Genomic DNA, 27,979 nt, shown 5'->3' on the forward strand with positions numbered 1-27,979 from the left:
AGGCACATGAGAAGTGAATTTAATTAGGAACTTGCCATCTGGCATAAGCAAGCAAATGTTAAGTGGCGCCCTTTTAATACAGAAGAAACTATAATCAACCAGGGAACAGACTATAAGCTATTTCCTGTTTGATTGAAATGCTTATATTAACTATGGGAATAGTGTAATTATCTAGTATTTTGAAGGGTTATCCTCGAGGCTGAGCTCTAGGCAACCACAGCAAGCAGGGTAACCATAGTGGAAGTGTTGACTTAAAATTGACAGATGTAAACTGATAAATTTTGGCAGTCTTTAAGAATATGACATCCCAACTCATTGAGCAGAGTTTGAATATACTTGCAAAATAAAGAGTTGTATCAGCTTAAACAAGAAATAATAGTAGCGCTATCTGGAACAATGTTTATTCTAATTTGGCATCCCATTCTAACAGGCTACTTTGAAAAATAATAAATAATAAAGAATGTACAGAAATGGATAACAAAATGAAGTAGGCTCTTCTCAGCTTCTCTAGTTGTGCAAAATAGGAGACAATTTGTTTGATTTTAGTAAGAAACATTATCACCGAATGCCCAAGTTTCTCCTCTAGAGAACTTGTGATTCATAATAGTTTTACAATTACTAGTCAAAGTAATTGACTAGTAGGGAATACATTCATTTTAACCATAATCAGAATGTATGGTTAAAAGTCTTTTTCCCTGTTATTTTCTCAAAACATTTAATGTCACATTTTTACTTCTCACACTTCATTGGCTTTGCATCAGCTGAAGTAACAACAGCTGCATCCTAGTTGGTATGATCATCTTATTTACTGTCTGGATAACTACACAAACAAGCTGCTTCATTTTCAGCTGTGCAATCAAATAGTCAGTCCTATTAGACTGTTAGAAAAGGGTTGCAGGGTTAAATGCAAAGCCAAGGCAGAGATCAGTCTCTCCAGCAGAAAACAACTTCCAGAAATTCACTGTCTATTTCCTAAGATAAAGGTGTCTGGCTATCTCCAACCTACTGTGATGAACCACACTTCCCCTTAAGGGTGGGTTATCACACCTACTCTCTTATGGTATATTAATCCAGCAGATAAGCACCAAAACCAGTCTAAAAGTGCATTGTTCTAGTCAGCTCTTGTACAAAACTGAATGGACCCTTTTATGCACAGTATAACTAGCTGCATATCCAGTTCAACCATGACTTAGAGCTGTCTCTACTTTTTCTAACACTTTCTAAGAAGAATCTTTGATATTTCCTAGAATATTGATAGGAAGAGGCCTTAAAGGATAACCAACAACATACAAGTAGTCAGTGCCAAGCCTGTCAGATTTTCAGAATGTGCATACATCTTTGGGGCCCCTTCTCTTGAATTGTCATTGTTAGACTTTATAATGAACTGATTTGACTTGCCTCATAGGAACCTTAGAATCTGATTCTGGGCTTAGCAAAACCATCAATACCAGAGCACTTTATTTTTATATTCTCAAGCAAGTTCTAGTAGACACTTGATGTACTTCTCTTTCCTCATTAACTTTGCTTGACGTGCTTAGATTTTAAGCTTTATCTTAAGTCAAGGGCATCTTGCTTTACAATAGCTAGCACTTCTTACTTCTTATACAATTTAGTGCTCCTTGTCTGTCTTCTATATAATATCCCCAAAAGAAGAAAAAAAATTAATGAAGACGCATTTTAAAAACAGATACATTCATGTGCCTAATACATTCATGTGCGCATGTGAAAACACTTACAGGTATCTCCCAAAATTCCCCCACAGTTCTCTACTGCTTTCCACAGGACTGAGCAAATGGAAAGAATGGCAGTTTTGTTTGCTACTGAAATAGTCTGGGGAGAAAAGGTCTGGTCAAGATTATATTCAGATTTTCTCCCAAGAATGGCACAGGAAGAGAAGCAATATTTTTGGATAGTTGTGTTCTCCTTACATTTTTAAGACTGATTCAAGGAGGGATTGACACTTTGACACCTGAGGCTAGAAGAGAGGTTGCCTCCAGCCATACTGATTTTCATGACAGCTTTCCTGGGTATGTTGCTGGCTGAAGACTGGAAAGTCAGGAAAGACAGACACTGAGTGCTGCATTTGTGATATTTAGCATCCAACAGCAGATCGGAATACTCTTCCTGCAGTGATATGGATACCCAAGTGACTGTGAAAAAGTGAAGACAATGACTCACCTTCAGGTTACACATTCAGGAACTGGAAGGAGTTGAATAAAAATGTGTTTGCACTGTTGCTAGGGAAGTTGTTTAATCCTTGGGGCAGATTGCAACAATGCTTCATGTAAAGGCCATGCATTGAGAGACCAGGATGAGCAGCTGGTAAGGTACCGTAGGAAAGTTTAACCTTACTCCGAGAGAAACTAATGGAGGAAATCCCATCACAGAAGACAGACCCTGAACAAAGAAGGAGCAATTTGAGGCTGCTGTTTCAGTACCCAATCTGCAACAGAAAAATACCACTTCTGCTATTGATGTTTAATGTGCAAGTTACAGGTTAAGGAGAATGGCCTTTAAGATGTAAAAGACTACCTCTGTGAGCAACAAAACTGTACACACTGAACATTTTCCAGTAGCACCTTCCCCAAGATGATAGAGGAAATTAGTATACCCTTTGAATCATACAATGCAGCCTGTAAAGAATGGGCCAAAAAGACAAAGAGGCTCTTCTACATTAAATTCTATCTCTTTGCTCAAGTAGCACTTTATATCCTCATACATTGCAAGGATCTTGGCTTCACTGCAAGAGAAGTCTTCACTTGTCTTTCACTGCAAAAAAATAGATTGGGCTTTGCTTCATACCATTATTTCTACATGCATCTTCTTATACTAAGTCTATACCTTAGGTAGCTTGCTTTCTTTCCAAGAAGTCAACATTTGAAACAATAATTTGTACATGGTCTATACACTGTCAAATAGCTCCACTTTAAATCTTCTTCTTATAGCAGCACAGATAATCAGGTAATTTGCATTTGTTAATGATTGTATGGTTAAAAAAATGGAGAAAATATATCAACCTAATTCACATTTATATGAGTGTTATACACTCATTTATAATTAAAAAAAAACCCCTACAAAAATAACAAAAAATATTTTGAGCTTTATAAATTTTTAAATGGCATATTCAGAAACTACAAAATTAAATATGACAAGACAGATTCATAGTCCCACTTCTGTGCTTAGTAAACAGCAAAATTTACATGCTTACTTGCATTCCTCTACGAAAAATGTAACTACCTTGAAATATTTTTTTTCAAAAGTTTTTACTGGAAATACCACATAAAATCAACTACTTGTTCTGTGTAGTCCCAGGGAACAAATGCAGAGGAGGGCAAAGCCCTGATTAGCAAGATGAGGTAAAAAATAGCAAGACAATCAAATGGACACTTAGTAACTAATAGTGTGTCAAGTTTGTATAAACTAAAGTGACCTTATATTTACTTTGCATTCCCAAAAGGTAACTAAGTATAAATGAGCTTTAGAGTTTTATTTTATTTTATTTTATTTTGCCTATTGAAGGAAAAAATTACAATTAGCAATGCAGAGAAGGTTCTGTGTCACTTTCTCAGAATCACCAACAATTTCAAACTTTGAGATACATATTTAATGTGCTTGGTGCAGAAGCAGCACTACTGATAACCGGCTATCTCTGAAGGATGCTTCCCAATCTTCTGTAGATTGCAATGCAGCATCTGTAACAATGTCAAGTACGAACAATTCTCACTCCTAAACCAATCCCACACAATTCATTAAAGTTCTTGGTTTCACCTGCTCTAGGAAGGATCCATAAATAGCATCCTTGTGAGAGATGCTTCCACAACTTAATGCTTTTCTGCTTTTCTGAGTATGAATAGTATAACGTTTTTGGGGAGTTGAGTCCACCTCAGCTAGACCCAGTGATGCGCCTTTGGAGATAATCTGTAACTTTTCTTAAAGATGGATGCTTTTGTCATCTTGCTTCTTTTAAGGCACTGTGAAAGATTCAATCTTAAGAGGAAAGACAGCATTTAAGGAACACTGCAGTAATGAGAAAATCCTGACTTCTACAGATCTGTTGAGATAATTCTTATCGAGAATAACTCTAATAATGAAAACGTAAAGTATGATTTTGAGAATGAAATTAACAAAGGTGTGCCTGGTACATTTGTGTTAATCCAGGCTAATGAATACGAACAATAGCCTTTTTTGAAAAAACTACATGAAAATCTCAGTGTCTCACTTAATAAGTTACATAATATTTAAAAGGAAGATATTGATTTTATAAAGAGGGATGTTTATGGAGGCACTGAAACTTTACACTAAAATAATCTTCAGAAGAGAGTTTTACAAATTAGATGCTTTGAAATGTTTTCAGAAATGAAACCTTTTAATAAATGTCTCAAACTATAGTAATGCAGGGAATTCCACAGCTATAGAACATTTTCTGCATTTCCCATTTTCTTTATAGCAATATGAAATCAAGGTGGAAGCAGAGAAGTATTTTATGGCTGTAAGACAATCATAGAATCTCATACCGATGGACTTAAAGAGGGCCCAAACAGAGAAAACTGTAAATGTGCCTGGACAAAGAAACTGCAGTCAGCCTACAAAGTGAAAGAAGGTATTTACAGAAGTTCTAGAAAAGCTTAGGTGGAAAAAAAATTACATCCTGATGTATCACATCAATCTGTCTGCCAGGGTTCTCTTACTGTCTTCAAAGCCATTCAGTATAAGGTTAGAATCTAAGCCCCAATATAAGAACAATAAAAGAAACAGCAGGACCATACATAGTTACAATTGACTTCATTTTAAAAAAACAAAAAAGCCAGAAAACAAACAGTCCCTTTGGAAAGGATTTAACTTCCTAGAAAAGCTTTTTTTTAAAAAAGTGAGTTCATTAAAATTTCCCAAATTGTAAATAACAAATTGTTGTCTTCTACTGTCTATAAATATTTTACTTTCCATATTATAATTTTATTTGATGAGTAGCTATTGAACTCCATTTGAGATAAAATTTTCTCATATAGTATTTACTTTCCAGCTGCTTCAACTAATTTACAAAAAAATGGAAAGAGTGTAGCATAAAACCAAAGCATTCACTATCTACCCTGCACCTGTCACTGAAGTGGATGACTGTACAGCTTTTTACCACAGGACTTAATTCAAGCCCCAAAAATAAACTCTCTTTTCATCAAGCTCCTGTCTGTGAAACTCTAATTCAGCATTACATATGGGAATTCTCCTATCAGCAGTCATAAACACCACACATTGTAGCTAGGAAGAGAAACAAAGCTTATCTCTGATGGTTTTGTTAACACCATCCAACATCTTCCATAGCTTCTCAGCTGAAAGGGCCGTTTTATCTCCAATCCCCCTTTCATCCTGATATTCTTGCTTAGCTGCATTTTGAAGCCCCTTCTCATGAACACAGCTTTCCCAAGGGGGGAAATTTTCCTGACCGGTAACAGTGTTCCTTCCTTAGACAATTCCCAAGTGCATTTAACAAAGGGTGAATTTACCACAAAAGAATGAAGTTTCCCCTTGCAGTGTCCATGGAAGGAGTGCTCTAACCCTAATGTCCAACTAACACTGCACAAGACAGAACATAACCTGCTGCCATTTCTGTACCACTGATACCTTCAATCGCTTCCTTAGATGCAGAGGATACACAGAAAAACCTGCCTTTTCTACCCCACTTTCTTTGATGAGCTCACATAAGTATGCTAACGACAGCAGATGGCATGGCAGTACCCAACCTCCAATTAAACAACAGTGAATTGAAAACACAACTGTAGACTTTGAAAATGTTCCTGTGCTTGACATGTGGCTTTACAGCAATATGTCTGAGGTGAGATGTTAAAGGACACAGGTACTGAGGTCACTGTATCAGTAAAAATCCTACAAAGTATCAGTAAAATCCTACAATGGGTTGGTTTGGGTTGGAAAGGACCTTGAATATCATCTAGATCCCACCATGGGTTGGTACCATGTGCAGGTATCAGAACTGGTTCCAAACACAGAACCACATATGTGAGGACAAATTGCTACACTGAAACAACAGAACCCACTTCCCACTTCGAGAATGAAGAGCTAGGAACACTTCATGTAAGGCTGAACATCCTTTTTTATGTTGAGCACGTAACAATACAGAGCTAACTTCAGAAGCTTAAGGCCAACAAAGAACATCAAGGGGTTCTTTGTTAATCTCCCTAGATTAACTTTAATGGTATTTTGAGGCAGAAAGGAAAGCATCAAGAAAACATACTGAGGGATTTTCTGTCTTTCAAAAGGACAACATGGCAGCTGGACTAGATGACCGATAGAAGGTCCCTTCTGACTGACGTATTCTGTTCTAGTCTATTCTAGCATGCCTTGCATTTCCATCACCTGGATTTGCCATTCTACTGTCTCTTCACTCAGAGGGTCCTTCTGAAGCTTTTCAATTGATCCTATTTCTAACTTATTTTCAAACTTCAGAGCTCCAAACCCCAACACAGCCCTTTTGATATGTGCTGTCATAGAAAAGACATGTTATGTGCATTGTGCAGGATCTGTGTTACGCGGACAGGTCTCAGCACAAACCGTTGCATATCTGCAAAGACAATGCAAAAATGTAGCATGTATTTTTATTCTCTGTTTTCCAAGTTTCAGCCATCTGTTTATCCTTTCACAACCCTACTATTTGTGACACAGCTGCTTAGCTTCTTAAATTTCTGGTTTGGGAGTATCTTGAAAACTTCCTGAGGAATCAACAAGAGAATTTTTAGTGATGTTATTCTCCATGTGCAGGGACACATGATGTCATACAGCTAGAATGAAATTTAAAACTGGAATTGCTCAAAAGGCTTATCTAAAATTTGAAAGCAAAAAATAACTAGCCACATCCCAAGTCAAAATAATTTGCTTTACCTGGTTCTTTTCATAGCTGCTTTGCCTTCATGAAGCACACTTCAGAAGCTTAAAAATTCATCTTCTCAGGATATGTGAACAACAAAATCAATGTCAAAAAGCTGCATCTAAAACTTTCAGATGCATCAAAGAAGCAAAATTACATGCGACAATGCTAAAGACTGACAGAATGCAAAGAAGCTTTTAGTTAGGATCCAATTTTCTGAAAATTAAAGTACAACTATCAAAGGGGTAGCAGTATAAAATGAAGGTTGAAAACTGTCAATTTTTGATAGAAAGATTACTTTTAAAGTGTTAGAAACTAGTCAGATGTTTCTAAGTCAAATAAGAGCACATTAACAGCTTAAATGTTCAGGTTTACATGGGATAGATGCACACTAAAATACAAAGAGAAAAGCTTCTAAGAAAAAGCAGCTTGCAGCTTACAGAAAGGCAGAAGAGGCTGTCAAAGCAAACAAAATTCCATAGAACTGAAAAACCATGTAATTAGAATTATTAACGTAAAGGAACATGCTAGTTAAATCAGGTACGATTAATTTTATCTGTTTAATGAACCAGTGCAAGGAATTCTGAAATCTGTTTTGGCAACCTATGCATGGTGATCTAGGCACAACAAAAAAAGCGGGCGGAGAAAAGGGGGCAGTGATTTTCAGTGTATTCTCAATTCTTTCTAAACCCACATCTTCTATAAGAAGAAATTCTTTAGGACTGATAAAGAAAAAACTAGTGAATACATGCATAGAGAGGAGCTCTCTCCATTTCTTTCTTTTAGAAAGACCTTCTAGATCCACCATTTACAGCAATACAGTTTTTTGATTTATTCAAGGTAAACTACAAAAACACAGACAGCTGTTAGACCAGTACAGGTCTAACAGTTAGAAGGCAGAAGACGGAAACCAGTTCTTCCCTTCTTTTTTCCTCCTTCACACGCAGAGTTTCAGAAAAAAAGCCAACAAAAAATCCCCAATGAAAACAAAAACCCAATCCCAAACCCTCTCCTTCTAACCACGGAAATATGGCTCCTGCCATCATTATCAGGAATGCAGACTGTCATTTACCACCAGCTGGCATGCAGGTTATCTTATTTATATGTGTGATCTGAGATAGAATTACTCCAGCCTGCAGCATTTTTCTTTCACTATGCATGATTCCAGATGTCAAGCCTGGGAAACAGAGTCCAGCTACCAAAATGTTTGATGTTATTGCCTCCACAGACTCTGATCGCATTTCAGACCATGGCTGGCCAGCATCCAATGTCCATATGCTAGTCCATCTAATGGGAAGATACCTGGCCAATGACTTCAGACTGAATTACAGTTTGACTTCCAGGGGGTGGTAAGAAATTTACCGGACCTAAGAAGGATTCTTTGACTAAACTCCTGGTCCAGAGGAAGGAGGGAGAAAAGGACTGGGCCTGACTTCTGTCCCTGTTTTCATAGGGACTTCCTAGAGTACGAAACTAGTGAAAACATGTCACAGTACAGAATTATTTCAGGGCAAAGAGTAAACAGCTCAAAGGCAATGATGCTTCTAGACAGCCCACATGCTAAAATTTTAACCAGATTGAAAAGGTAAGGTAGACACATTCCTGGAAATATGTCTAAAAGTCATATACAAAGGCATGACAACAGGCTCTGATAAATCTTGAAATACTCAAAGAGAGTAGGAGAATATTTCAGGAAATGTCACTAAAAAGATGATGTTTCCTGTCCTTATGTTCCTTCCTAGGCATTTGTTGTGAGCTACTGTCAAAGACAGACTTTTGGGCAAGATGGAGCTGAGGTATTTCCAAAATTTATCATACATACAGCACTGGAGATAACAGCACCTCTAACACCTCTCAAGTCTTCTTTTTTTTATGTTAAGGGGAACAAAGGTGTAATTCATTTCTACCTGCAAGAGCTCAAGACTGAGCTATTGTCCCTTCTACTGGCTTCTGTTATCAAATAATAGTTGTCACTCGCAGTGGAGAGCAGGGCTTGAGTGGCACCATCACCATGTAGACTAATATTTTGAGATTGACACAGACGGCATCTCAGTAAAGGTTAAGAATGCTGTACACATCATTAGAACAAGTCTGACCTACACAACGTACATTTAGCTGTTAGAACCAGTCAAGGAATCCACAAATCTTCCCTGGCTGTCCACAAATCTCTGTAGACACCTGTGCGCTGCAATTGCTAGTTATAAACATTAAGCAGAGAAAGCCACATAAATAGACTCCATATACTATGCCAAGACAAACAGGAACCCCCCTTGAACATATCCCCTATAAAGCTGGTTGTTTTCAATACGGATGATTTGCAGTTATATTTTCTACAACTGGCCACAAAAAGACCCAGATTTTACTCACTTAGGCTGAAGTCATTATTCAGGTATGAGCTGGGGATTGGCACACTTTAAAGAAAAACATCATTCTCCTACTCAGAACAAGTGCCCAGAAAACAGAAGAGCAGGCATCAGATATCCCGGGCTCTAGACAGAAAAATTCAAGACCCAATCCTGATCTCAGCTCAACAGAACAACTAAGTTCAACATTCTGTGTAGCGAGGAATAACACTTGATGAAATCAAACATACAAAGAATCATCCTTCACAAGACAGCAGTTTCTTTCAAACTTCATAGTATAACAGGATCACAGATGCCAAATTACAACATTTCATGTTGGCTCATGAAGCTGTATTCCATAAACCTATATAAGCACTTTGGGATCACAGCTTCACTAGCAGTGAAGTTACAGTGCCATCACATCTAGGCATTTACTACAAACCAATGGCTTGCATAAATAGCACAACACATTCAAGAGATAAAGCAGCTCAAGAACAAGGAAACCTATGCTGTGACAATCCCAAATCTTCTGAAGTAGCTGCTTACACCATCTACACTCCTGTTTATATGCAGCAGGAATGCAACCTATCTTTCTGAAGAGCCTCAGGCTTGGGAAGAACGGACATAAGCCAGTACCCACTAATCATCTCAAGGAACAGACGTAGTCAGTGGACACATTTTCCTCTGAAGTCTTTTTCTGATTATGCTACAATGTCCCCTGTTATTATTCTCTCTTATATCTAAATCTATTATTCTTTGCTGCACAGTGATCTAAAATGAAACAGACTGGCTTGAGACTGAACCTATCTAATATTAATCTCCACTAAAGGCATTCTCTGGTAAGGTGAAGTAGTATGCTTCCATAGCTAGTAACTTTCTGAATTTGGTTTCCCACCTCCCTGTCACTTTTTAAGTCTATAATCAAAAATATGGCTAGGTCATCTATAACTTTTTCCAAGTTACATTAAATAAAATTCAGGACTTTTCTGTGTAAAACAACACCTTTGCTTCTGCTCTGGAGACAGAATTTTGAACTTTTAAAATTTATAGCCATTGCACTATTTCACATTAAGTGTATGTGCACTATGCACAGTCATAAATTATTTTAAAGATTTATTGCACAGTAGATATCATATTCAGTATTGGTAAATGCCTCCCAAAATATTCCTAGTAAGAAATACCCCTCAGAAAAGGAATACCTTGCTAGTTGTTGTGAACAGGTAAACCCTCTTTATAAGACTGTATTTGGTCTTATGCATTTTAGAAGTTTGTATGCAAAATTCAGTGTTACAAACTTAACTTCTTTTTTGATACTCTAAGAAGAATTAGATTAAATTTCACTTGTTTTTACTCAGCATGCAGCGGGTAAATTGCAATTATTTAAAGAACTTTCAAGAACTTTAAGAAACACAGTCCATATATACAATGTAAATTCTTAAAATAAAATCCTGAACATAATCGGTTAAAATACATCAGTATGAAGAAACTTACATTCATTTGGTCGTGACCCATGATTTTTCAGGATGGTAGCTTGGGCATGTGAGGTATTTGCAAAGATCACAAATTCTCCTCCTAAGATTTAGCATTTTACCTGTCCTTGACATTTGCTAATATTTATGATCTCTATTATTACCTATGCATGTATCCTGTACTCATAGTATTTTAAACAGGTGGGATACATTTTAAGAATAGCAATATTCCAAACATCCAATACTTACAAATCTATAGGATTTGTAATAAGATTGACTTTCAATGAACCCCAAAACAGAATTTGTCTTTTTGCCTATGCAACATGTGCTACATATCTGCTTTTACAATTTCTTATAGAGTGCATTATCAGCATATGACAACAACTCACTTCAGATTTAGCCTTCTCTCAGCTAGCCCCTTTTACAGAGAATTTTCAGTGCCAGGCTATTAACTAACTTTAACAGCAACAGCAGCCCAATTCACTTCTGGTACTTTATTTTTCAGGATCCTTGGGACAAAAAACAAGGAACAAGGACTATACTGGAGAAGGCCTTCTGATGGTGGCACATTTCCAGTGAGCTGATTTCCAAAGGACCAAACAGTCTACTTCCCGTCATAGTGGCAAATGCAATCTCATGCCAAAGCAGAATCCATAAATTTTCAGGAAAAAAAATAGTGACTGGCACTGGACAACCATAACAGAATGATCCACAGCCTTTCCCTACTGGCTCACAAAGATCTTTACAAAAAGTTCAGGAGTAGGGCAGCTAATCACTTGTTTTTGAGAGCAGCAGCTCACTCCAAACTACTTGGAGTAGCACACGAAGTGTACAGTGAATACAGAATAAGCCTAATATTTCTCACTAGGGGAAAACTTTTTTAAAAATTACTTTTAAGATTTTATTTTCAGCAATATGAGGGGGAAATTTAGGCCCAAGCAGTTTGGTAAATGCCCTCCCCTTGTCCAGTTACTGTGACCTTGTTTGTTACTTACAAAGGAAAACAAAGATATGGTATTTTTGTTTGAACTGCCTGCTAGGATTGCTTTTGATTAGTAAATTAAATGCAAGGTCAAGCTGCTTTAGCAACAAGGAGTTTTGATAAGGTGCTCCCATGGTTGTGTTACAAAAACATTATGACCTCAATGTTACTAATGAACTCAGGCTTAATGAAAATGTGAAAAAGTGATTTGTGTAACCAGGAAATATTACATAATCAGAGTGTATCAGAAAGTCTAGCTGAGAAATAAATATGCAGATGTAATACAAAAAAAAGTGTATATGTATAGATTTTTATGTATACACATAACAAAATTAGGGGGATTCCTTGGAATTTATTCTGAGGTTTATGTTTACTTATCTTACAGAAGTGAAACAAGAAAATAGGAAGGCCCTGTGATAAAACGTAACAGCTTTTATTCCAGTTATAAAAATGTTCATTCTGCCATCTATCTGCTGAGGTAAGCCTGAGATTTCTCATTAAAATTTCAGCACGGCTGGTCATAAAAAAAATAAAAAAGTAGGAATAGTTAAAAAAAGATAATTGGATTCTTGCATGATTACAGTATAGTCTGACACCTCTAAGTAAGGCTATACCTTCTGTGACTGAACAAAAGGTTACCTGGCATGGGATGTGTCACCTGTCACTAAATAAGCTATGAGATTTATTCACTTGGAAAGTTGGGCCCTATTTAGTCTGTTATTTACAGAAGTTAGAACATTATGATTTTATTATAAAATTAGACAAATAAGTGGAGTACCACTTCTCACTAACACATTATTCTACTTACATAAAATATGTATTAAATTTGGTATTAAAATGTAAGACAAATATCCTGTGGCACTCCTAATGGCACAAAATGGTGTTGTTACTTCCAGAAACAAAATTGAGCTATTCAAGAACAGTAAGTCACCGGTACCACAACTTTAATTACATTTTTTAATCCTGTGAAGAAGCACAAGTGAGCAAAATGTCCTCTTTGTCTGTTCAGACACTTCTGTAATGGTAAAAGTCCAAAGATCTCTTAGTGGGATAGACAATCATTTGATAATGAAGATGATGGAGAACACTTACATAAAAATTAGAACTACAAAACTCATTAAAACAAACCTCATGGTTTCTTCTGACAAATATGATGAGAAAGAAGCTGTATACTAACAACACTAATGACTCCTCAGGAAGTCTTTTTTGAAGGTCAAGAAAACTCATATCAATAATGTTTCCCCTGTATTTTACTTAAAACTAATCTGTCATGATCTCCTGGAACTGCTTATAGACAAATCTTTCACTAGGTTAATCAAAATTTCCTCTTTTCTTTTTCCTTCCAGTTCCCAGAGCTCACTATGGAATTTTGCTATGTAATGAGGCCAGACAGCTTTTCACTGGACTTTCAAAATTCAGTTGGCTTATGCTCAGGTAGAAAGGAAGAGTCATGTATACTAAAAAGAAGTGATAAGATTGCTTTATAGGAGGTAAGCAACATGAAGAAATAGGAATAACATGCAAAATAGAAACCAAGAAATATGGTAAGAGAAGCAAACAAAATAAAAGGGACTGAGAAAGGGTGGAGACGACAAAAACCATCTGCAGTAGTAAAGGACAATAGAGAGCAATAGGAGTGTCCCATCAAAAAATAGCCTGATGTCCAGTATTTCATTGTATAGATGGACAGTACTTGCTGCTACCAATTCTTAGCTTAGAGAAGTTTCCACTTCCTTTAAGAAATTAAGGGATTTGAAATAGAAGCTAGTTCATTTACATGATTTTATAATGAGTAGACACAATTGCTGAAATTTCAACAATGCTTAACAAAACTCAATAGTACTACTTCAAAACTGGAAAGTAATGAAAATTGCCTTGCTTATAACAAGTCAGAGTTAGCACTTAAGTATTAATCTGAAGTATCACCAAAATTATTTCATTCTCAACTGAGTAGTGCATATTGTAAGACTCAACTACTGTGAAACAGAAATTATTATTTTGCTAATTTTGTAGCACTAAACTTACTTGTGTCTACCCACAAGAAACGGAATCCTGCTATTTCCTGGAGACAAAAGCATTCAACTACTTCTACTTTAACATTCTCTGTTGGATTAGGATCTGAGAACTTTATAATGTTCATAAGTATTGTAAATGCAATTTTCATACAGAATCAGAATAAGTCAAACATTTGATCCTCATAGATTATTTTTAAACATTACTTATAATGAAATACTAAACAATGCAGGAAAAAGAAAGTAAAACTTTTCCATTTATAGCCGGTCTACTAACAATTCAAAGTCTAGTTTTATAACTTCTTACTACACTTTTCACAATAATGCAAGCATTTCTCAGCCCAGGGAAGTTCTTAAATATAAATTATCAGCATAGAGAACATAACAGATCAAAGTTTAAAATGTAGTGGCAAATACATATGCTCAAAACCAGAGAATTTTGTATCAGTTGTTTAATTAGTTCTTGTGATTTCATAAACTCTTTGAAGATTTCTCTTCAAATAAAGTCATGTGTATTAGTGTCCTGGTGTCACTCACCAAATCTTTGTCAGTAACAATAAGTACAGTGCACACATCTCCCCACAGCACTGTGCTTCCTGCATCTAACCATTATATTGGCAGCACAGTCAGCCATTTCCACAGTAGTTGCTGGAACCCAGATTCCTGCATGTATCTGCACATTCTCCTATGCAGACAGCAATTCCTGTCAATATGATTATCTCCAGTTTGCTACTGTATGATCTAAATCTTTTGGGATGTACTGGTGTCCAAAGCCAGGCTGGATGGGGCTTTGAGAAACATTGTGTAGTGGCTGGCGTCCCTGCCTGTGGCAGGGGGCAGGAACTGAATGATCTTTAAGATCCCTTCCAACCCAAACAATTTCAAGGTTGTCTTCCGTGATATAAAGACCTCCTTCCATGTTGCAGGAGACTTGCTTCACATACTGGAAGAGTATACCATTTCCCAGAACTGTTACCAGAAAACCATTATTATTTTAATACCCATTATAAGTAGACAAATGAAACTGCTTTGAGTACCTTTCAGACTTATATTTGTTTTCATTGTAACTATTGAAGATATCACCAGTTGTCCCTGTTCCTCATGCAGTACCAATTGATTTCTTATGACAAAGGTGTGGAGGAGCATGTCAATTTTATATCATGATATTTTTCCCCATCCTAGACTGTGACCATCACAGACCTAGACTGTGAAAAAGCGTAATTCACATACTTAATACCAAATGAGTTTACACCTAAAACTAACAGGAAGAAAAGACATGCTGGCATCTCCTTTAGAATAATGTCTTCAATAATAAGCTATTCAAAAGGATGAACAGAAAGAATGAATTAATTTGCCAGACTTTTCCAAAGTCAGCTATCAGGAGATTTGTATCAGCATTGGGCTACTTCTAGGTGATGTCTGTTGCAGCTGAATGCAGAGACAGCTTGTTACTACAACCAACTTCAGTCAAGCTGCTTATTGTCAGGTATGCACTTTCTTCTTTTTTCACAATTGCCAATAAAGTAGAAAAAGTATGATTGCTGATGGTTTTAGTTAACTTACTACTTTCATGAAGGCATTGTATTTGCAGAATACTGCCACAACTCATTAGTAAGAAATGGAAAAATCACAGAGTACTTCAACATGCCTAGATAAATTCAAGTGCCAAGAAGTAATCTTGTGCTAACTGGTAAATATATATGAACTTTTAAAAAATGTTTTGCCACATGAATAAGAAAAGATTGCCTGGAAAAATAAATGAATTGTAGACATAGCTGTAAGGTAAATGTGTAGTGAACTCAACCAAAACTGTATCATTAGCTCAACTAAATTTTCTAAAACCTTATGGAGCAGCAATTAAAATAAAAACAGGATTTTACATACAGCCATGTAAAAATTATTTTAGTCTAGTCACTTCTGCTGTTAATTATGATTTTCTGCACACTCTGCAAAAAGACTCCTTGAGTCCATGCTCATCATTTACACAGTGGGCTGAAAGCTGCAGTACTCATGGGAGAGACTGACCCTGATCAGAGATTATAGCTGAAAATGACAGTGCAATCAATAAACCCTAATGATAGATAGATGAGAAGCAGATTTCACAGATGGCCTCAACTCTTGGGTATTTGCATGAGGTGCTGATTTCTGGATAGGCATGGACCTTGAAGTAAGCCTGTCAGCCAAGAGTGGATACAGCAAATATCTGCTGGAAATGTGGGCTGGAAAAATGGCAAAATTTCTTGCACTTGCTCACCAGCTTGATGATAGGACTAAAGAAAATACATGAATCAGTATGCATGTCCAAAAATTATTATCTGACAGTGTAATGTCTTCAATCACTGTTGCATTCATCACAGATAAAGATCTGGCATGCTCAAAGACATATGTGCAGACATAGGTGCCAACTATACAAGCAACCTAAGACAAGAATTCACTGGCATGTTTAGGCACACTTGCATTTTTTGTTGGAATGGAGGACTGAATGGATTTGTTATTAGCATTTTTTTGGACTCAGTTGACCAAACAAAAACAATGGATGCTTAGTTTGGGTTACTGATTCAACTGGCTGCAAGTTAACCTACTATTTAAACACCAAACAAAAAAAAAAACAAAAAACAAAAAACATAAAGATATCAGAATACAGCCCCTGACAAAAATTGCCATAATTAACATATAATTTCAAAATATTCCAAGGAATTCAGTATGTGTAGTGCATGAGACATTGTATACCAGTAAAAACCCCAAGAAAAAATATTAAGGCATGTCTTAGTGAGATTACCACAAAACACTCCCAAAATTGAGAACAGTTTGGCATTCATTAGGTTTAACTAGTTGACAAAAGAGATACACAGCACCATATTTAAGAGGGACGGATGCTTCCTTTTAGCACAAATATTTTATTTGTCTCGGATTTAAGATTAACCTTCACTAATGGGAATAAGAAAGCAAAGACAGTGAAAAATTCCTTACAATATTCCTTTGTTATTGTATTGCTCAAATGCTAGTGTTTAAAAAAATATATGCAACTCCTATTATTGGCAAATCTCTAAACAGGGACTAGGAAGGCAACATACAAGCTGGACAAAGAGCAGAATCATACATATATCCTAATTATACAGTATGAAAAACTCAATAACCCATGTTGATGGGTTACTGCAGACATTTCAAAAGTAGCATAATGACTTCCCCTAAAAAGGCAGGCCTGATGAGACTGCTATATAGCTCTAAGCCATCAGTCAACTGTGCTGTTAAGAAGACAAAATATGCTAACAAAAAAATATTAATAAAGAAGTTAAAAAATACCTTTTCCCATAAATGCATATGGTTTGCTTGAAGCCCTGTTAATTTGGTTGGAGGACAGGCACAAATTTTCACTGCTGATCTAAGTAAAGTTGACTTTACTTTTCCACTGAGAAGTTAGAAATCAAAATTTCAGTGACCTCAAGTCTGGTGTATCCTAAACATGCAATGTTCAAATGTAACATGAAGCCACCTGTACTCCTTAAAATGCATTATTTTTAGTTGCATTTTCAATTTAATGTATTCCCTTGCAATAGAATCAATAAAGACCTGTGCAATACTCTAATATTGCTGTAGCTTTCCAAGTTATGTTCAGTTGCATCAAAAACTGCAGCATGTCTGAAATAATCTGGAAAAAATCTCTTGGAACAGAGAAAGTCCTTAGGTAAAAGACCTTGGGTAAATTGTTGCAAAACTTGACTGAAATTTCATGGTAATTCCACCCTAGAAAAAGGCATGATGAGCAAGTGTACTATCCCTCAAAGCACAACTCTTTTTTTTTTTTTTCTTTTTAAAGTGTATTTAAACCAAGTAGTAGCACAACTTAACGTGACTATTAAGCTCAACTGTGTAATAAATGATTCAGACCACCTAAATTTAATGCTGTAACTTTCTCTACACAGCCTGAACAAGAAGAAAGCATTAAATGTTCTAGAATTAAAGTACCATAATTGACAAGATGATTTAATTAGACTACAGTAGAAGGCTCTCTGAAGGCTATCTGTCCTGTGTCATTCACTGAAACTGACAGTAACAATAAGTAAAGACAGTGCACACATCTTCCCACAGCACTGTGCTTCCTGCATCTAACTATTATATTGGCAGCACAGTCAGAGCCATTTCCACGCTAGTTGTTGAAACTCAGATTGCTGCGTATATCCATGCGCATTCCTCTACGCAGATCGCAATCCCTAGCTATGAATATGATTACCTCCAATAATATAGAGGCTTCTGAATGATCCCTAACTCTTTTGGGGCATTCTAGTGTCCACTCGGATGGGGCTTTGTACAACCTGGTGTAGTAAGAGGTGTTCCTGCCCATGGCAGGGGTTTGTAACTGGATGATCTTTAAGGTCCCTTCCAACCCAAGCCATTCTACAACTCTACAACTTCTGGGAGGATCTTAACATTAGCCAGTCAGTGAACTAGGGGAAGAAGATCCCATTGCCTAAAGGTTTGGTTAGCCCATCACATTCCTTAAAAGATCCTGAGAAGACCTCTTGACTTCCTTCCAGAGCCATGAAAAACATAGCTCATCCAAGAATGATTCAAGAAAACAACTTCTTGAGAGAAGTAATATGACCTTGCACTTCAGATGAAAAAGTAACTCTGACCATTGCCAAGACACAGTAAGTGGTTTACTAAAAACTGAACCTTCTTTCTAAATAATAGAAGGCTTCAGAACCCAGGGTTAGTTCCAATAACAAGAAGGAGGAGGAGGAGTAAGAATGTCTCTGGACTTGCACAATGGCTGCTATTGCAGTCTTTTTAGGACTGGTTACAATTTTTTTTTCTCTAATTATCTGGAGAAGTTTGTTTTTGAGAATGGGTTGAGAGATTCCAGTGAAATTTATTTAATCAGCCAGATCTTTCCATTTTGTTTCTCTCTCCTTCGTTGTTTAAGTACTTCCAAACTTTGAAGTCAGCAACAGGAAAGGACTGAGTCCTTTTTATTTATGTGCATATGCACCTCTACATGTAAAAATATTGCTGTCTTCAAATCTCTGAGCAAAATCTTCACAGCCTGAGAAACTGCTGCATCCAAGAAAATCAAATCAGAGAACCAGTGCTATAATTTTTCACATACAACATTTTTCTCAGATAATGTTTTACATTAGTTTACAATTCTTCATTAGCAAGTAAATAATTTGGGAAAACTGACAGTTACAGACAATAATTCCTTGCTTCTGAAAGCAAATAAATTGCTGGTTTGGAATCAACTTATATATGTTATTATGTCACTTTTAGATTAACGAATGGGGTTTTCAGCATACATTGAGCAATTTCTTGAATCTTGGAACTTTTTCCTCAAAACTCCTATTCGAAAAGCAATCTACTTTTCCGCAACATAGAAAACCATGTTTTTACAGTATCTTTGATAAAAGCAAAGGTGTTCTATATACAAAATCCAAATTCCATAGTACAGTTCTTAGAAAACAGAAAGAAGCCATCTCTCCAGATTTATACAGACATGATATTATGAAATTCTCAGAATTATTTATAATAAATACATCCTCAGAAGTATAGAATACTTAATGCACAACCACAAGCCAGGAATTTATTTAGGTACTTTTGTATGACTCACATATATCGAAGTTTCCAAAAGTAATTCTTCAATTTCAGAAGCTGATACATGTAATGTGACTTGACAGCAATATCGACAAATATATTAATTTGGAACATCACAGTGACTCAATTCAGTGAAGTGGAAAAAAAATAATTAGATGTTCAGAATCACTTTGTTAAACCTAAGACTCTACATATTCATAGAAAACGGGCAAATATAACCTCAAATTTCATATTATGGCAATTTCATAAAAGACTGTTAGGGTTTTCAGTGCCATACACCCCTAATAGAAAATCACTATTTTAGTTTTCCTTGAATGTCTTCATAAACATGTACAAATGTGAAACTTGAATGACCCTTAAAAATTATCTAAGACATACTAGTTAATCAAACAGCTCAATAATTTGATATATTATTCCCCATTACTTGGTGACTAAAGTTACTTACTACAAATAATTGTCAGGAACTAAAATGTAAAACTAGCACTTCTATCACCTTGTTCATTTTCATGAAGTTTGTGTACAGCATTTTAATTACAAATAGTATACATGATACGACTGCAAGGGACACTGCCTAGGAGTATTTTGACCTGACATTCTGGAAAAGGTATTTGATTGCTCAGTAAAACTACTGTACTAAAAATAATTTCTAGATTAAAAGGGACTTTCTTTCCTTTAAAGCTGTGATATTTTGCAACAAAACCTTTCTTAAACCAATACATATTACTGCTTTGGACTTCATAGTAGTTACTAAAAGACAATAATACCCATAGTTATACATTCTTATAATACCTATGGACTGAAACCCATTAGACTGGTTAATTAAGAAAACAGGTTACATTACCATATTAAGAGAAGGCTCCCCTAGTCTTTCCTGATAGATATTAATCACTTTATTAATAATAGAAGTGACAAAGTATAGTTTTTACATCTAAGCATGACATTAGACCAAGGAGATCTAGAAGCTAGGACTAGAAATCTTGGTTCTGGACAAAAACTCAGAATAATGAGTTAGAATAATCATGTTAAACTGAAAACATAATCTAGGAGAAAATTAAGATTCAATTAAAGAATGTAAATAGTTTAACTAAAAATTATCAACTGAGAAAATACTGGATGAGGACATACAGTATGTAGCTACTCTGGTATTTGGTGGTTAGTTACCATGAATAAAAATGATCAGCAATACCATATTCTTGCATAAAAGACAACACACTACCTTGAACTGAAGCTAATCTTTACAGTTTACTTGTTGGTAAGGCTACAGCTGTTCCTTACAGAACATTCTCTACCTATGGAATAAAGGAAGAAATTACAAGGAATTCAGCTGAACTTTCAGTTGAGAGGAAACCAATACCCAGAATGTGCATGCAAAGTAAAAGCACATTCTGCAGGAATATTACTTGTTTGTTGTGACCAGAAGGAAACCTTTCCCTAAATCTACCCCTGTCTTTTTACAGATTTATCATATGTACTTCTCAGTGCCTGGGAAATGAATTTGTAACTAAGATGCAATTTTCTTAAGCCATTTCACTTTTTATCAGTTTCTTGCTTCTGTAGAAACACTAAACACAGTTAACTAGTTTCACAATGATTTTATCTACTCCAACCACACCAGATGGGTTTAACAACGAAGTAAAAAGTTTTCTATCATGGTTCAAGAGATGCCTTTAAATATAGCAGCACAAGGTCTGTAAACAAAACTATAAGGAAAAAAAGCTGCACATGCAACCACAGTTCTCAGGTAAAAGCAAGTATCTCACCTGTTTTTTCATGTACACTTTTACTAAAAATCCTCAAAGTATGCACTACCTTCAAAAGCAGTAATTTTGTTTTTAGAGCAAATGTTTGTGTTAGAAACCAAACAAACAGACCTACCCACCCCAACAAACAAAAAAACATCACAGCTAATAAAACCCCAAATTCTCAATTCCCCCTTTACGTAACTTCCAACACTTCCACTCCTTACTGGTATTTCATACATCCCCCTCTCCTCACCTGGCCATTTGCATTGCTTAAGATACACTGTAAAAGAACATTTGTTAAACACCCAGCCACATTTAAGCTTCTGACTCCTAACATGAGCTCAGCTTTTGATAGCAATCCCTATACACCAATACACAATTTGGACATGTTATCAGAACGATATCTTATTAGCAAACAAACCATTTTGCTTCAGTATATTATATCCATATTCTACCTCTGCATAGTTACAGTACCAGTACTTCTGTGAATTTAACTAAGATGCTGATACGAATAAAATTAATTCAAGCATCTGGTTACAGAACTGAGCACTAAATCCATAGGTTTCCAAATATTAAAAATATACTAAAAATCCTAAGTTAGACCAAACATCACTACATCAATTCATCCTTACATCTTAGTTACATCCTAGCAGTGATTTTACAAGCAATACATTCACCACCATGATTTTACAAGCAATACATTCACCTCCATGAAAAAATAAAACACATTGAAAAGTTTGTCACAGTTCAGAATGACATCTCCTTTTAATACACTATACATGCTCGCTCCTATGCAAACCAAGTTTTAACTGTCATGCTGTCAAGAAAAATGATAATTCCCTAGTCATATCTTATCTTTTCAAGGAAGTAAGAACTACAGAACATTTTACAATAGAAAGTTGTATCATATGTTTAATAAAACCTGCTGCTTGCATGAAAGCCCAGAGAGATGCTGTATTTGAATCGGACAATGAAAAAGAAAAAAATCAAAAAACCCAACCAGTGACCAAAATGCAGAAAAGTGGGAAGCATTTCAAGTTTTATACGTCTAATCTATTTCCTCAGCCCTCTCTCAGCCTAATGCAATATAAAAGTCCATTAATAAAAGCCTAAACACATGTAAAGAAGTCTTAGAGCTGCATTGGGTCATTAATTGTGATAGACGTTCTTAAGGGATATATTCATGTGCCTATTAAAAAAAGTCCCAACCTGAAAATCACCTTAAGTATGGTGCCTTATCAATGTTCAACAATCAGGCATCACCTGTAGCAACAGATGTACGTTTCAAAATCTAGTCTGCTTTTGAATGCTCCCCTAAGTCTGGTTTCAAATGTGTTCTACTATAATCTAACTAACCAAAAAAACCCCAAAACCAAGAAAAAATATCTCAAACCAAAAAGCTATTCATACTTTTTTGATCTAATGAAATTAGGTGCATTGCACTTCAGTTTTTCCTTCAGATTTTGCAACAAATATTGTAGAATTACCTTCGTATTTGAAAATTTGTAAGTTAAACAGAACTGCAGCTGATAGTTAAGGTAGACTATAACCAAGCAAGTTAGTGCAGAACATTCTCTGTAAGGTGAAACTGCCTCACTTGAAATAGCTTGGATCTTTCCACTCTCAGTGCATTTACAATGTACACATCTTTGTTCAGGCTGGGAGGGAAGGAGGCTTCCTAAGGTACAGATTTTTTGATTATTTTTCTTTAAAAGGGTTCATTGTTGTTTTTTTGCTTTGCAGAAAAGGTACCTAGAACCTCTGTGTGGAACTCTGTTCACTTTTGATTCTTTAAGTTACCTCAGAAGAACTAAGCAAACTATTCGAGTTTGTTCTTTATATAAATTATGAGCAAATGGGAAAGAAAATAATTGCAAAGCATTAAAACTGGGATTTGATCTCCAACAGAGTTATGATGAGTCACACATTTCACTGAAAGTTTCTGCTTAATCCACAAACGTTCAGTTAAAAAGCCCCAGCGAGATGTGAACCAAAAAGAACAGCAGCTGCATTTACTGTTACGTCATACAACATAACAAACCCACTGAAGTCTCAGGCGTTCTGCTGTGCGTCTCTTTCTGGTAAGACTTTGCAGTTTGTTTTTCCTAAACATATCTAAACTGACACAAGAAGGTAGGTAAATTTCACAGAAGAGTAAGATGAAGCCATTAAAGATGCCGACACTACACTTGTAAGGATACTCGATCCTACTCCTCTGCAACAAACCGGAGTGAAGACAACGCCGGAGTGAGACAAGTTTGAGCGAACTGCTGGCAGCACCGCTCCTGCCACCCGGGGGGAAGCTGCGGCACCCACTGCCCGCGGCAGCACAGACAGGCTGCTTCTCCCCCGCCACGCTCCCGTCCCGCGGTGATCCTCCCCCGCTTCTCTCTCCCTGCTCTTCAGCCCGCTGGAAACTTTCTGCGGGGCGCGGCCCGGCCGCTGACACCAGTGCCGAGCCGCTGCGGCCGCGGGATGCCGGGGCCACACTCCCGGCGGGCAGGCACAGCCCGGGGCACCGCCTGGGGCACCGGAGCGCCAAGCGGCTCCTGCCGAACACACCCACCCGTGTGCCACCCTACACCGCGGCTGCTTCCCACCCGCCCTTCGCCCCTCGGCCGGGCGGCAGGACAACTTTCCAGGGGACGCTTGCCCTCTCCCGGCACGGGAAGTGTCGGCTCGGCTCGGGCCGGGCCGGGCAGCGTGTGGGGCGCTTACCTGACGTCCCCGCTCGGCTGCAGGGCACGGCAGCGTCCCCGCGGTCCCCTTCATGCCCGAGGGGCTGCCTTGCCCGCACACTCGTCCTCATCCAGCTTCCTGCCCGCGGGCTGCGCCTCCTTCCCTCGCCCTGGCGGGGCGGGCGCCGCTCTCGCGGTCTCGCCGGCGCGGCAGGGAGGGAAGGAGGAACGGAGGGGCGGGCTCCAGGAGGAGGAGGAGGAGGCGAGCAGGAGGCGGGAGATGAGCTGTGCCCTCCCTCTCTCCGCCCCAGCCGCTGAGCGGACAGAGAGCAGCCGCGGACGGGCCGCACTCCCCGGCCGTGGGGAGCAGCGGGCTACCCCGGTCTTCGCTGCACCGCGTCCCTGCCCTGGTCCCCGGCTCTGGCAGGCAGGGCAGGGCAGGGCAGGGCTCGGCGGTGCCTCTGGAGGGCGCCCCGATCCCGAAGCTCTGCGCTTCATCGGAGCGAGCCGGCTCCAGGATCGGCAGCTTGGCTGGGCTGGGCCGGGCCGGGCCGGCACCGCCGCGCCTCGCCCGCGGCCGGGGATGGAGTTTGGGGCCGGCCTCAGGGTGGGACGGACGGGCTGGGGAGGATTCGGAATGTGTGGTAGGAGCCGGGGCAGGACAGATGTGGTGGAGAGCACAAAAGGAGCTGGGGAAGGAGGTTGTGAGAATAAGGTTTGCGCAGCTCAGGAGAAGAAAAAGGGATCGGGGAGGAAAAGAAGGAAACTGAGGCAAAGAAGAAGGGTGACATGTGGGTTGGGAAGATGAATGATAAATACATTTTTTCCTGATAAATTTTGCAGAAAGGGTATTCAGAAAGGCAGGGAGGATTGAATACTAATGGGATAACTGAGAGGAGAAAAGTATAGCAAAGGATTGTCGGGCAGCAAAGGGGAAAATGTGTCCTGTAAGTCAGCAAAGGCAAGTTTTGGGAAGATGAAGAGACTAACGAAATAAGGATTCCGAGGAAGCCAGAATTTTACTGGGCTTGGCAGGAAATACATGTGAAACTTAGATGATGGTTATGGAGAAGTTTAGCGCCTTATCCTAGAGGTTAGAAAAATGAGTCACTGAGGAAGTGATTTTAACTTAGAGGGGATTTTAATTAGGGAAAGTATTCCCAAGTGGAAGCATTGGAAAAGTAGGGAATAAGCGCTGCAGGAATTGCTGGGCAAGAAGGAACTCTAAGATCAAAAGAACAATTCCCAGCCTGAAACAGCTAGTGCATCTGGGGAGAACACACAAACTTCTTGGTTGAAGGGCATGGGAGTGTTGCTTCTATATGGGATAGAAATCACCCTGTCCAGAAACTTTTTCTGTAAGAATTGTGCAGCATATCTTAGCATTTTCTGGAAAAATGTGCCATCCCACATGGGTAGTGGAGAGTTAGATTCAAGCTCTCCAAACTAAACTCACCTTTATGACCAGTGTAGCAAAGTGGATCCTGACCAGCCAAGACCAGCAGTGAAAGCAGTATTCTGTACAGACTTGATACCATCCTAGTCCTTGAAGAACTGAATTGAGCTTTAGCATTTAGCCAACCCAGCATGAAGAATGTATGGACATGGAGACTCGCTGCCTTTAGTGTTTACTGACTGGAAGTTCATGCTGCTGAACTGAGCTACCCAGAAATGTCTACTGCCCCTCATGGAAAATGACTTGAGATATGATGGGATACAAACTGGGATATGTGAAACTGGAGTAAAAATTACTGTGTGTACACTGAAATGTGTTGTTGAAAAAGGAGGTATCCTAGCCTGCTTTGGGGTAGGGCTGTGTAATCTATATCTTTCCCTTTGTTTTTCTCTCTTCGTTTTTCTTCCTCCCCTTTATTGTGCAGAATCTTTCTTCTTGTCCTACCACTGTAGGTACACAATTACATCTAAAACTAATTTTACATATTTTATGTATATAGAAATTTTTATGGGAGTTGTTACCTGAGATCTAGTGGATGTTACATCTCTTGCATAAAAATGGTGTGCCAGTCTGGACTTCCAGATGCTGTTGTAGTATTGGACAAAATAATGATGGTTAAGAATGAATGTTTAGCTGCTTGTTCATAGGAGTTGGAAGTTCTCTGTCAGTTACCTGTGGAGCTGCTGCTCAGAACTGGTGAAAATCTTTGAAAATCTTGTATATATGAAACAAGGTGAGATCAGCATTTTCAAGTTATTTCTGAGCTTTGTCATTTCCCCCCCCCCCCCCCGCCTTTTTTTTTTTTTTTTTGTGATCATTATGAGGACCTGTAGCTAATTAGGAAATCTTTCGTGAAAGGTCGCTGTCATAGGTGCTTGCTGGTATTTGGTACCAGTTTGTATTGTGTGTAACAAATCTCTTCTAGTTCCTTGAACAGTTATGTGTCTGAATTTGAGTTAAAATACTGCAAGTTATTGTCCTGAATAAACTAGCAAGCTTCATCAAAATCAGTGGAAAATTCAGTCACTTTCTTGAAAGTATCTACTTGTTTACAAATTCTGTGCTTGTTAACATAATCCATAATGTACATGGATTTGTAAATCCAAAGTATAGTTTAAAAATTATTGGTATGGGTAAAATTCTAACAGTATGCTTTAATCACTGGGACAGCATTAGAATTTGATATGTTGATCACCTAGATTCAATGGTACTAATAACTTGTGCGTAAGAATCTATTCCACAGAAAATGAAATATTGTATTATGGTTACCAGCTATAAACTCCCTGAAGAACACACATTTATTTTGAGTGACAGATTGCTTGTATAGTGGAATAAGCAGTGAGTGAGATATAAATGTAAAGATATTTGGGTTTTTAAGAGCTGGCTAATATGTTGATCAGTTCAGGCATTTATACCATCATGTAAACAGTTGAGTTCACCTTCTCCTCCCTCACCTGTCCCTACCCCCCCCAAATTCACCCCTCACTGGCCATGTTGCTTATGTCTTTTTTTGGATTGCTACTCAGCTGTGATAGAAGCTAAACAGCTTTCCCAATAAAGAAGCTCAAGGTCGGAGTTGGGAATAGCTCATACTGACGGCATGGATCCATCTGTACTCAGCTGGTTCATAGCAGCTTAGTCATCGTTCTCCAAAGACGCAGCCTTTGGGTTACGCTATGACTTCTCACTGTGCTGTCATGTGCCATGTAAATGTTAATCTGCCAGCATAGCCCTACCCTTCAAAAACTGTATATTGGACTGGGAAATAGCCCACTTGTCTCTGGGAGGTCTCTGTGGCTCATGCTACAAATCCTATGCTCTAGCTTGCGCACTTAAAAAAAAAAGCAATGATGCCCCCCCCCAAGAAAAAAACAACAACCCAAACCAAACAAAAAAACCCAAAAGCTAACAACAAAACAAAAAAAACCCAACAAACCCTGGAGTTCTTAATATTTTCAGGGATTATGCCTGAGTGGTCAGCTTCATTCTGAGGAAAAAATCTTAGGTTGTTTTATGAGGCCATCTCCCTGGACATCATCCAACTGTGTAAAGTCAAGTCTGAAAAATGCAAGGTGGGTTGGCCTAAAGGATCCAAAAGCTCTTCTGTGGCTATGTGTCATATGATCTGCTTTTTCTGTGACCTATACAAAACATAAAGCAAGCCCTTGACAGCATATTAAAGAAATACAGGGCTTTGTCTAAGTTCCATGGGCAGGTATTGGTAGTAGTTTCCCTCTTGAAATCCAAGGATAGAATGACAAGGTGATTCTACATTCAGACTCAGTGTCCATGAAAAGAGCTCAGCCTAGGTATAAGATCCAGAGGACTGGAACCTATGGGCAACCTTCAGTTGTGAAGTGCACTTTGTTTCTTATAACCCTGAGCTCCTGAGAAATTCATGCTCCTGAAATGTGAATTTCATGTTCCTCTTCAGCTCTTCTGTTGTCCATTTTATTCCTCATACTGTATCTGGAATCCATGGTTGTGTATCCAAGTTGTTTATGCTCTTTATATAGCAAACAAAAAGTATCCTTAGCATTCTGAAGATTGGTTTTGAAGATTTCGTGCTACTTCTATTAACTCTACAGCCACTTAGGCAATAAAATCAGGATTCATTTATAAACTGGGGCCTGCAGCCTTTTCTGGTGCCTTCTCCACTGAGGGGCCCCAGAGTGTAGGTATTAGTTCAGTCCAAGGCTCCTTTCAATGCAAACCTGCTAGATCCAACCCTGCTGGATTCCAAGAAGAAACACAGGCAGTATAGTTTCCTTGGTCATTCCTGGCAGGCAGTTTTTTGCATGCCTTCCTTGCCTCCTTTTTTCCCTTCACCCCTCT

At 38.1% G+C, this 27,979-nt stretch overlaps 1 protein-coding gene across 5 annotated transcripts in view; it reads right to left on the minus strand.

The window, feature by feature from the left end:
* The window catches only part of SGCG (sarcoglycan gamma), a 107,725-nt gene extending 83,806 nt beyond the window's left edge, over positions 1-23,919 (minus strand). For all 5 annotated transcript variants that reach the window (XM_058829204.1, XM_058829202.1, XM_058829206.1 and 2 more), the window contains exon 1: positions 23,729-23,919. The gene's annotated coding sequence lies outside the window, so the exon portion shown is untranslated. The remainder of the gene's footprint in view (positions 1-23,728) is intronic.
* Positions 23,920-27,979: the final 4,060 nt, after the last annotated feature.

Source organism: Poecile atricapillus, chromosome 1 (assembly GCF_030490865.1).
Source record: "Poecile atricapillus isolate bPoeAtr1 chromosome 1, bPoeAtr1.hap1, whole genome shotgun sequence".
Taxonomy (NCBI): Eukaryota; Metazoa; Chordata; class Aves; order Passeriformes; family Paridae; genus Poecile; species Poecile atricapillus.